Source organism: Alexandromys fortis, unplaced genomic scaffold (assembly GCF_014885135.2).
Source record: "Alexandromys fortis isolate MF-2015 unplaced genomic scaffold, M_Fortis_MF-2015_v1.1 scaffold_218, whole genome shotgun sequence".
NCBI classification, from domain to species: Eukaryota; Metazoa; Chordata; class Mammalia; order Rodentia; family Cricetidae; genus Alexandromys; species Alexandromys fortis.
The window spans coordinates 2502930-2514748 of NW_026068112.1; the positions used below are offsets into that span (position 1 = coordinate 2502930).

The 11819-nt window shown below is 41.1% G+C and overlaps 1 pseudogene; it reads left to right on the forward strand.

The window, feature by feature from the left end:
• The window catches only part of LOC126490017 (speckle-type POZ protein-like), a 31790-nt pseudogene extending 20308 nt beyond the window's left edge, over positions 1-11482 (forward strand).
• Positions 11483-11819: the final 337 nt, after the last annotated feature.

Consider the following 11819-nt stretch of genomic DNA (forward strand, 5'->3'; position numbering starts at 1 on the left):
GGGGTTCCTGATTCATGAAAGAGTCTGCAAGACATTCTGCAGGACAAGCAGATAGTGACTGCCTTTGAAATTTCCTGCTTTGTGGAAATGTCTGCTGGAAACTATGGGCCTGTAGGCTGAAGATGGATGCCCCAATGGTACACAGGAACTTTGGGTGACTGTCCAGGCAGCGAGATGTCTCTGTCATTTCTAGAGCTTTGGATTTCTTGTTTGCTTAGGTAATATTGTATCTTTATGGAATCTTTGAAGGAGTTGAAGAATAGTTAGTTATAGTTATAGTTTTCCTTAGTTATAATGTAGATTATTGTAATTTTTACTTGATAACTGTTTTGTTATATGTAATTTTGCTATGTTAAGTTAAAGCCATCCTTTTTTTTTTGCTTAAACAGAAAAAGGGGAAATGATGGAGGAAGGTCATTGGCTAATAAAGAAACTGGCTTGGTCCATTTTATTGGTTAGAACATAGGTAGGTGGAGTAAACAGAAGAGAATGCAAGGAGGAAAAGGAAGTGAGGTCAGAAGTAATGCAGCTCCTCTCAGAGCCAGACGCCCCAGACAGAGAGTCATGCTCAGCTCTCCAGGGTAGACCCGACAGCTCTGCTCTCTGGAGCAGAGACGCCATGCTCAACTCTCCTGGGTAGACGCGAGATAGCTCTGCTCTCAGAGACACATGCAATGAAGCTCCAACCCAAGATGGACATAGGTTAGAATCTTCCCGGTAAGCGCACCTTGGGGTGCTTACACAGATGATTAGAAATGGGCTAGTCCATGTGCGAGAGTTAGGCAAGAAGAGGCTAGATATAATGGGCAAGCAGTGTTTAAATGAATGCAGTTTGTGTGTTGTTATTTTGGGCATAAGCTGGCAGGCAGCCGGGGTGCTGGGGACACAGCCCCACCGCTCCTTATTTCAACACTCCCAAGATTGTTTATATTATTAGAGGCTATTCTTAAATTTTTTTCCCTGATTTCTTTCCCAGTCTGTCTCTCATTTTTATATTGGAGGACTGCTCACTTTTTAGTGTTATTTTGTCACTGAAAATAGATTCTTCTCTCAAACAATACATCTTAAACAGTTTTCAGCCCCTAGATTTTGGTCAAGCTAATTTGCTGGCATTTTTGATCAGCTATCAGAATTTCCAAGATGAATTGTTCACCTAAATTACCTCTAGTATTCTGTGATGCTAATAAAGATTCTTTTTTTCCCAGTTTGTAAACAGAAAGTGAAAACCCTTGTCTTCATTAGGGTTTTAGGTGAATTGTTGGAGTTTCTCTCTATTTCAGTTGATATTGACAGTGGATTGTTTTAAACTGCCATTATTTTTTTATGTATGCCAGTTGTGTTCCAATCTCTCCTTGGATTTTCTCATCATTGGTATCAAATTTTGAAAAATGTTCTTCCTGCATTTAATAATATGATTATATAGTTTATGTCTTCTGTGATTTGGTCATTTAGTGATTTATATGGTCAAGTTTATTTTTTCATTTTTGTATATTGGATCATCCCTATATATCTGGGACAAAAGGCTAGTTCAATGTGATGAATTATCTTTGAACATTCTGTGATTCAGTTGGCAATTATTTAATGAGAGTTTCTGTATCAATGTTTATAATGGAATTGCTCTGTGATTTAGATATCAGTGTAATATAGTACTTATGAATAAATTAGGAAATGATCCTTTGTTTTGATTTCTGGAATAAATTGACAGAGTTGGGCATTAACTCTTGCTTGAATAGCAGATAGAGTTCTGTGCCAAAACTATCTTGCCCAAGGTTTTCTTGTTGTTGTTTCATTGCATTTCTGCTACCTCAGTTTCCCAGTATAGGCATGATTCAAGTAAGGGCAGATAAGATATCACGTTTATTATATATAGAGAACACATAATTGTTTTGATGTATTCCTAGATGGAATATTGAATTATTGTTAACATTGACCTTCCTATATATAAGCAATTCTCCTGCACAAGTCTCGAGGTTATCTTGAGCTGAAGGGATGAACCACCATATACACAATGAAAAACAACTTTCAGCTTGATTGGTGCTCTCTCTCTTTTTGATTTTGAAATGAAGTGTTCTTACACAGCCTAGGCTGTCTTTGAATTCACTCTATAGGCAAGGCTGACTCAAATACAGAGATATCTGCCTACCTCTGCCTTCTTAGACTTGGGATTAAAACTTGACTTCTTAAATCACAAGAGAGACAATAAGAAGACTGGCTATGACATAAAGAAGAGATAAAAGTATTTTTAAATGAATGGATATTCATAGGTAGTACGCCCTATGGACCCTAGCACTTCACAGACTGAGGGAATGGAATCAGGAGTCCTCTGGCTTGGGCTGAATACTGAGTTCACCCATAACAGGAAGAGCTGGAAGAAAACTTCAGGGAGACATCAACTAATTTCTCTCCACCCTAGAAGTTTGCAAGATGCCCCAAGTCTCTGTGTCTGTATACACACACACACACACACACACACACACACACATATATATATATATAGCCTTTTCATTAGTATTTGTTGTAAGACCTTCCTGCATGACCCAACTTGCCCTGATCCTACATCCCACTCACCTCATCCTCCCAGGTTATATATGAGCACCACCATTACCGGCTCTTTGATGCCTAAGGAATGTTCTAATTAATAAATAAATAAATCCAAATATCCAGTGGGCCTCTGCCATCCTCTTTATGATCTCCAGGCAGCATTGATTTTCCTGTAATGAGCAGTAGCTTTATCATGCATAAGGACACTACTGCTGATTAAGATTGTGTATCCACCTGATCCAGACCTGAATCATTTGACTGTGCAATATTAACCTGAGAATCATCTACCTAAAGTAAAAGCACCACCTACCCCATTCCAGGAAGAGACTATATGAACAGATCCTGTACTTCAGCTCCATGGGGGTTTCAGGTCCCCCATGAGAAGTTGCAGCATGCTCATGGAAGCTCTGGGCTAAAAGGTAAACAGTTTGTTTTTGCAAATTTGGGGTCCTGCATTGATTGTCAACTTTCATTACCAAACACACTGGAACGAAGAGGTACCAGCCACCTGACTCTAAACCTACAAAGAGTCAATGATGCTACTAGTTAGCCAACTGTAATAGATTCCTAACTGAGGAACCAACAACTCAGAGATCAAAATAAGTCAATTTATTTATCCTGTTGTGAGGGAGGAGCGACCATGGATTGAGACTTTCAGGAGAGCTAGCCGGGGAATTGTTGAGTTGATTAAATAACTGAAGTTATTTTCATGTCTTCTAGGCTTAAAGAGTTTCTGCAGACATGGTGGTCTGGATAAAGATGGTAGATATGGGGAGCAATTTACAGATTTCATTACAAGAGGAACTGCCTCAAAAACCCCTTCTTAGGTAACTCCTGAATATATTCTGCACCCTTTGGAAGCCAGAATACTCTCTCACTTCTAAAGCCCTGAAAAGTAACATGAAAGTTCAAAGTTTAAAGAGGACAGAACTCACCAGTGAGGATGAAAGTTATGAGGTATTGAGAAGCTTAACCTTGGCAGGCAGCATGAAGGAATTGGGAAGTATTTAAGATTGTCTCATAGCACACCCTAAAGTGGATCAGGAAGACTGCTTTCAATCAGGATTATTTGAGTTGGAAAGGATTAGGCAACCAATAATATTGGTGGAGGCATACCGGGGACTGTGAGTCTGGATGGAATAAAAGCCAAGAGAAGACAGCCACTTTCAGAGGATCCTGGCTGCCTCTGGTCCCAGCCGCCATACATGATCTACCACCCTGACCTCCATGTTGGGAACACTGAGGCTCCTGACAGGGTAAAAAAAGCACCTCTTCCCAGATCATATTATAAGGGACTTCTAGTAACCACATGGCAAAAGTAATAACAGCTGTGTAGGAATGGACACCATTCCTTTACTTATGGAAGATTAACCCCCATAGGAAAAATGCACCTGTGATGGATATTCTTGCTTCCCACCTTACCACATCTGGAATTAACTAAAATCCTAAAATAGAGGGCACAACTGTGAGAAAGGCTTTCATTAAGTGTAAGTGGGTAGATCACTTCAAATACAGATGTTAGAAAGACACAAACGTTTAATCCGGATCTCCAGGAACGAAGACATGTACCTTTAATTCATATCTTGAGTCTTGAGGTTGCTAGCCACATCTTTAATTGGGCGGTATCTTCTGCCTTCTGGAAACCTATAAAAGGACATTGAAGAATGAAGATATTACTCTTTGCCTCCTTGCCCTCACTTTGAAGCAAGTCTATTACTTCACTGCTATTAGAAAATTCTTCAGAACTCCAGCATATAATGAAGATGAGCCAACATGTCTAACCTCCTAGACTAAGAATTGGATTTTTGTACTTTACCTTCACAGGTAGCCATTGTAGGATTAGCAGGACTGCCGCCCTAAGTCATTCTAATGACTCTCCTTTGTTCATACAGAGAGAGAGTCACTGGATATGTTCTGTTACTGCAGAAAACCTAGGTAAAACATTTTTGACATAAGTGTATAAAATGTCTCCTATGATCAAAAGTTGTGCATAACTGGCAAAGTTAGGTATATACTGACCTAAGACTCAATCTTAAAAAAAAATGAAGTGATAGAACAGCGCGTGGTAGCCTAGACTATCTACACTGAAAACACTTTGGAATCTGGACAGATAATTCAGAGATCTGATGTGGGAGGTGATGTATGCTGTGAATAAGTTTTATTGCCATTGGTTAATAAAGAAGCTGCTTTCAGTCAATGGGTTAACAGAGTAAAGCCAGGTAGTAAGACAGAGAGAGAGAGAGAGAGAGAGAGAGAGAGAGAGAGAGAGAGAGAGAGAGAGAGAGAATAGGCAGAGTAGGTGAGAAGCCATGTAGCCCTGCTAGAGACAGATGCTAGATGGAACTTTACCCAGTAAGCCACAGCCATGTGGAGATATACAGATTAATGGAGATGAGGTAATTTAGGATATAAGATCAAGCTAGAAATATTCTTAAGCTATATAGTTTCAGAGTAATTATTTCAGCTCTAAGTAGCCAGGAACAAATGAGATCCTCCCCTAAGATTGACGTGCAAATATAGAGCTGACTACATCTACAGAAAGTCTGGGAAAGCTTGGAAAGGAATCCTAGACACAAAAGAACAGAGTTAATCATGGTTTTTGGTAGCAGTATTTTGTCCAGGGGGCTCTGTTTGGTAGAAGCAAGCAGAGGCATTATTTCTTTTTTATTTTTTTATTGATTTTTATTTAGCTCTACATTTTTCTCTGCTCCCCTCCCTGCCTCTCTCCTTCCCCCTTCAGACCTCCACCAAGGTCCCTGTACTCCCAATCTACTCAGGAGATCTTGTCTTTTCTACTTTCTACTTCCCATATAGATTAGATTTATGTAAGTCTCTCTTAGTGTCCTTATTATTATCTAATTTCTCTGGGATTGTGGTTTGTAGGCTGATTGTCTTTGCTTTATATTTAAAAGCCACCTATAAGTGAGTACACGTGATAATAGTCTTTCTGTGTCTGGGTTACCTAACTCAAAACAATGTTTTCTAGCTCCATCCATTTTCCTGCAAAATTCAAGCTGTCGTTATTTTTTTCTGCTGTGTAATACTCCATTGTGTAAATGTACCGCATTTTTTCTTTATCCATTCTCTGATCAAGGGGCATTTAGGTTGTATCCAGGTTCTCTCATGACAGACAAAGCTGTTATGAACATAGTTGAACACATGGCCTTGTGGCACGATTGAGCATCCTTTGGATATATGCCCCAAAGTGGTATTATTGGGTCTTGAGGAAGGTTGTTTCCTAGTTTCCTGAAAAATTGCCACACTGACATCCAAAGGGGTTGTACCAGCTTGCATTCTCACCAGCAATGCAGAATTGTTCCCTTTTTGGCATAAGTTGTCATCAGTGTTTTTGATCTTTGCTATTCTTACAGGTGTAAGATGGAATCTCAGAGTTGGTTTGATTTGCCTTTTTCTGATGACTAAGGATTTTGAACATGTCCTTAAGTGTCCTTCAGCCATTTTAGATTCCTCGGTTGAGAATTCTCTGTTTAGGTCTGTAGTCCATTTTTTTTTCATTGGATTATGTGATCTTTTGGTGTCTAGTTTCTTGAGTTCTTTGTATATTTTGGAGATCAGACCGCTGTCTAATGTGGGGTTAGTGAGGATATTTTCTCATTCTGTAGGCTGTCATTTTGTCTTGTTGACCATGTCCTTTGCTTTACAGAAACCTTTCAGTTTCAGGAGGTCCCATTTATTAATTGTTTCTCTCAGTGTCTGTGCTGCTGGGGTTATATTTAGAAATTGGTTCCTTGTGTCAATGTATTCTATTGTACTTCCCACTTTTGCTTCTATAAGGTTCAGTGTGGCTGGCTTTATGTTGAGGATCCATTTGGACTTGAGTTTTTTGCATGGTGCTAGATATGCGTCTATTTTCATTCTTCTACTTGTTGATATCCAGTTATGCCAGCACCACTTGTTAAATATGCTTTCTTTTTTCCATTTGATATTTTTTGCTTCTTTGTCAAAAATCAGGTGTTAAAAGATGTGTGAATTGATATCCGAGTCTTCTACTTGGTTCTATTGATCCTTCTGTCTGTTTTTATGCCAGTTCCAGGCTGTTTTCAGTACTGTAGCTCTGTATCAGAGTTTGAGAATAATTCTCTGTAAGAACAAATCCTGTAGTTGAACCACAGGGAACTCTAGGTTCCCCATGAAAATCTGCTCTTCTCTCCAGGAGCATGCTCCTGGGAAACCCAGGCTAGCAATGTAAAGAATTTCTTTTACAAATGAGGGTCCTGCATTGACTGCCTACCATCACTCAAATGACACATTGGAGGGAAGTGGTACCTGCGACCCTGACCTAAACCCAGATAGAAAAGAGTCACTGATGTTATTTGTTACCCACCTGTAATAGATTCCTATCTGAGGAATGCAAAATTAGGAGATCAAAACCAATTGATTGATTTCTCCTGTCTTGAGGGATGAGTAGCAGGGGAGCCAGACTCAGGAGAGCTAGGCTGGGAATTGTTAACAGAACTGCATCACACTGAAGTTATTTTCCTGTCCACTAGGCTTTGTGTATCCTTACAGACGTGACGAGCTCGAGACAGATGACAGATGTTTGTCATTTTGGATCCAGTTTAACCATCAAACTACCTCAAGGAGAAATGTCATGGGATGCCATAGACAAGAACCGGGGCTATAAACAGTTAAACACACAGAATTTCACCTGCAGGTGGACCATCCACAACATCCATTTTATTCTGGAGGAAATGAGGGACAGTATTAGAAGCCCAGCTTCTCAATAGGAGGCAATAACAAATGGTGTTTGAGAGTTCACCCTAAGGGGGTCGATGAAGAAAGCTCAGATTACCTGTCAGTTCACCGAGAATTGCTGAGCTCTCCAAAGTGTCACCTTACCGTATGGTTCATGTTTTGGATCATGAATGCCAAAGGAGAAAAAAACGAACCTGTGACTAGGACGAAAGACTTTAATTCCTGCCAGGCTACCAAAGGGTTTACAAAATGTTTATCCTTCGAGATTTCCTCTTGGACCATTCTCATGGGCTGCTCCCTGAAGACCACTTCACCCTCTACTGCATGGGGATCCTGGTCCCGTACTCCCACAGTATCCCTGATGACAGCGTGGAGAAGAGAATCCAGAGCCCCAAGGCTCATCAGGAGATGATCTAGGAGAGCTGTGGAAGAATTCAAGCTTCCCAGACTGCTGCCTGGTGGTAGCTGGCCAGTAATTCTGGGCTCATACGGCCATCTGTAAGACTTTAAGACAATCCTGAAGCCATTTTTGACAATTCTGAATCCTCTCAGCCTCTGTGCCATAGTGCTTCCCCTCCTCCCCTGGGAACCAAGAACCTAACAGCTACACTCGCACATACTCAGCTCCTGAACAATTACCCATATACAGTATGCTTTGGTTCGGTCCCCTGGGAAACGGGGTCAAAATGACCTCTTACCTCATCTGATCTGGCAACAGCTCTCCAGTCAATTATTGGTAATAGCCCTTTCAAATAAGCCAATCAGACTAGTCAAAGAACAACCCCCAGGCTTCTGTTGCCCCTTTAAAAGTAGACTGTACCAGCTATTCGAGGTCCCTCGGCTTCCTGAATGCTGGGGGACCCTGTCATGACAGAATTAATAAAATCCTCATGCTTTTGCATCGGCTGTAGTGTGTGAGATGGTCTCTGGGGGCGACTCCTTCTCGGTGTTTGGACGCTAGAGTTGCTTGCTCTCCAGTTTTCAGAGCCATGTTTGAACATGACACAGAAGAGAGCAGAAAGAATCGCATTGAGATTCATGACCTGAAACCTGAAGTCTTCAAGGCAATGTGGACTTCATTTACACCGGGAAGGAACCAGTTCTCCACAGCATGGCAAATGCTGTGCTGGCAGCTGCTGACAAGTATGGCCTGGAGAGTTTGAAGGTCATGTGCGAGAGTGCCCTCTGCAGGGACCTCTCTGTGGAGAATGCTGCCCACACTCTATTTTCCTGGCTGACCTCCACAGCACAGGACAGCTGAAAACACAGGTGCCGAATTTTATTACAGCTCATGCTTCCGAGGTCTCTCAGACCGCAAGCTGGAAGTTAATGGTGGATTCACGCCCCCACTTGGTGTCTGAAGCATACAGCTCCCTGGCTTCTGCTCAATGCAACCTACTGGAACCCCCTCTCAAACGTCTGAAGCAATCCCAGGAACCTGTCACCGGTACCGTATGTGTGTATCCCAGGAGCAGTGGTCAGTGTTGATACCGATGACTCCTGGGTAGACTATGGGATACATGGAGCATTTCCAGCAACTCCGGGAAAGACATCACGGTTTAGTAATGCTTTAATACATTAATTAATGCCTTGAACATTGTAGTGGTGTATAATTTGTATTTTGATGAATAAATCTTGCCTGAAGACCAGAAGTAAAGCTAAAGCCACTGGAGATCAGACAATGGTGACACACACCTTTAATCCCAGGACTTGTTAGACAGAGTAACACGGATCTCTGTGGGTTTAAAGGCACCTTAATCTAAACAAGATCAATGCAGTAACAAGTCCAGGTGTTGGTGGTTCACACCTTCCATCCTAACCTAGGAAATCCCAGCACGAGAGGTATTATAAAATAGGATGCGAGAGGCTTAATAATCTGCTTCTTCTACAGTCTCCCAGCCTTAATACAGTAAAGACATTTCTACTGGCTTTGCTGCTTTGCCTTCTTGGTTGTTGGTTTGAGCCCCAATATCTATCTCTAGGTTTTTATTTTTGGTGCTACAGAATGGCAGGTTAGGGGCGGAACCATGATGAACTCTGATGGACTCTATGTAACCACTCCTCTGTTGCTGTACTGGTTTGATTCTTGTCCAGTGATTTGGAAACTGGGATTCAGTTTAGCTAAGCCCCCAGCACATCCCAACAGGCTTTCTTTGGAGAAACCTGTGTGGATAGGACTGTGTAGAACATATGATCAAGGGCTCAGAGCAAATGAGAAAACAAACGTGAATGTTTTCTTATGAGAGAAGGGGAAGAGAATGAGGACATTGTCCCTCCAAACTCAGTTTGTGGGTACTGGAGAGGTGACTCAGTGGGCAAAAGCAATTGTTCCTCTTGCAGAGGACCCTTGTTCAGTTACGTAGGCAAAATTTTACCCCAATACAATACAATAGAAAAGGAATAAAAATTGTAGAATCACTTTGTGGATTCCAGTGGTGTTTATGTTAGAATAAGCCCAGTCCTGCTCAGCTGTGGAAGTTTGTGCAGGCTCCTCACAGTCACACACACACAAATGTTAATGAAACGATACTTAAGAAATTGCTGTACTCTGAGACTGGTGCCTAGCCCAGCTGTCATCGGTTAGCCTTTTTCCAGTGGTTGATGGCAGTAAAGGGTTCACAGAATCAGATAAATGGGGATTATAGGGACTCACAGGGACCGAAGAGGCAATCACACAGATGCATGGGTCAGCACTATGTCCTCTGTATGCACATTGTGGTTGTTTCGTTTGGGGGTTTTTGTAGGACTCCTAAAGAGTGGGACTGTGGGGAGTCTCTGACCTGTTTGTCTGATCTTGGGAACCTTTTCTTCCTTCCGGTCGACTCCCCCAGCCTTGATATGAGAGCTTGTGCCTATGCTTATTGTATCTCATTATGATGTGTTCAGTTGATATTCCCGTGTTCACCAACTTGCCGAAACAGCTATCTGGACAGAAAGATAGACTGGATATTTCAAGACACAAGGAAAGATTAAAGAAGTACCATTGGCCTCTAGTGCTGGGCCTGAATCTTGTAGGAGGCAGCTTTCTCCTTAGCCCATGTCCATTGGTCCAGGCATTAAGAGGTAGAAAAGGGAATGGCTCCTCTCACTATCACCCTAGCGACTCCTGGGGAAAAACTTTGCTTCCCATTCCCATGACCTTAGTTCTTTCTGGTCTTAAAATTTTGGTTCCAAGGTGAATGTTGGTGTGGGGGCCTTGCCTCTGCCTAGAGCCACAACAAATATTCCACTGAATGGAAGTTCAGACTTCTCAGAAGCCATTTTGAGCTTCTGATGTCCTTAATACAACAGGCTGAGAAGGAAATAACAGTGTTAGGAGGGCTGATGGATCAAGATCACCATCAGAAATTTGGATTGAATCTCCACAATAAAGGCAAGAAAGATTATGGTTGTTGGGCAGGAAATCGTTTAAGGGTATCTTGGCGCTGCATTGTCCAAAGATTAAAGATGATGGGAGACTACAACAGCCTTCTCCAGACAGATGACAAAAAATGTAGATGCACCAGGAATGAAAACCCATTTCACAACTCTTAAGTAAAGAGCCAAGACAGGTTGTGTATTTCTAATGAAGGTGAGTAAAGGCAACCATACACATATGGTCAATTAAATTTTTTGAATATTGTACAATGAACCATCCCTACATATCTGGGACAAAGCATAGTTCCTCCTGGTAGAAATCATAGAATATTATGGCATTCTGATTGTAATTATATAATGAGTATTTTTGCATCAGTGTTCATAATATTTTGGTCTGTGGTTTAGCTATCATTGTAATTTTGGACCAATAAAATAAATTTGTTAATGATCCTTTGTGTCTACTTTCCTAAATAATTGGAGAAGGATGTACTTTAACTTTTCTTTGAATAGCAGGTAGGTCAATATGCCATAGTGTCTGGTTTGAAGAATAAAGATACACACCTTTAATCTGGATAATGGGGATGGTTGATACAATTAACCTCAGGCCACTTCCTCTTATTAACAACTATGTCTTATTCATTACTTACATATTCTCATTAATGACAATGTCTCTGATCAACTGCTGTTTTTAAATTTGTGCTCATATTATGCTTTGTGTTTTCCTTTCACTTAAGTTTCGTTTGTTTGACTTTTAGAGATCAAGCAATTTAAGAAGATCAGTCTCAACTCAAATGAAATAGTTTCCCAGGGCCCACTTAAAATTCCTGTGTATTCCAGGCTGCCACTGCAGATTGCCTGTACCTCCTGAATATAATTTACAGGAGGACACTACTGTTTCCAGCCTCAGAATCTGTCCCTTGTGGAAGGTATAATATTTAAGGGCATGACCTTGGATTTTGTGCGTTATTGAGTTTTTTTTAGTTTAGGGGACAAGATGTAATTTGGTATGCATGGACACACCAATCAAACTTCCAGCATTTTGCTGCTTAAGTTTTCCAATGCAGGCAGAAGTCAAGGAGGGCCATTAGAATACCACATTTAATACATATAGTGAAAACATAGTTGTTGTGACATATTCCTAGATGAAACATTGAGCTATTGTTTACAATGAACATCCTGTATATATGCAATCCTCCTAAGCCAGA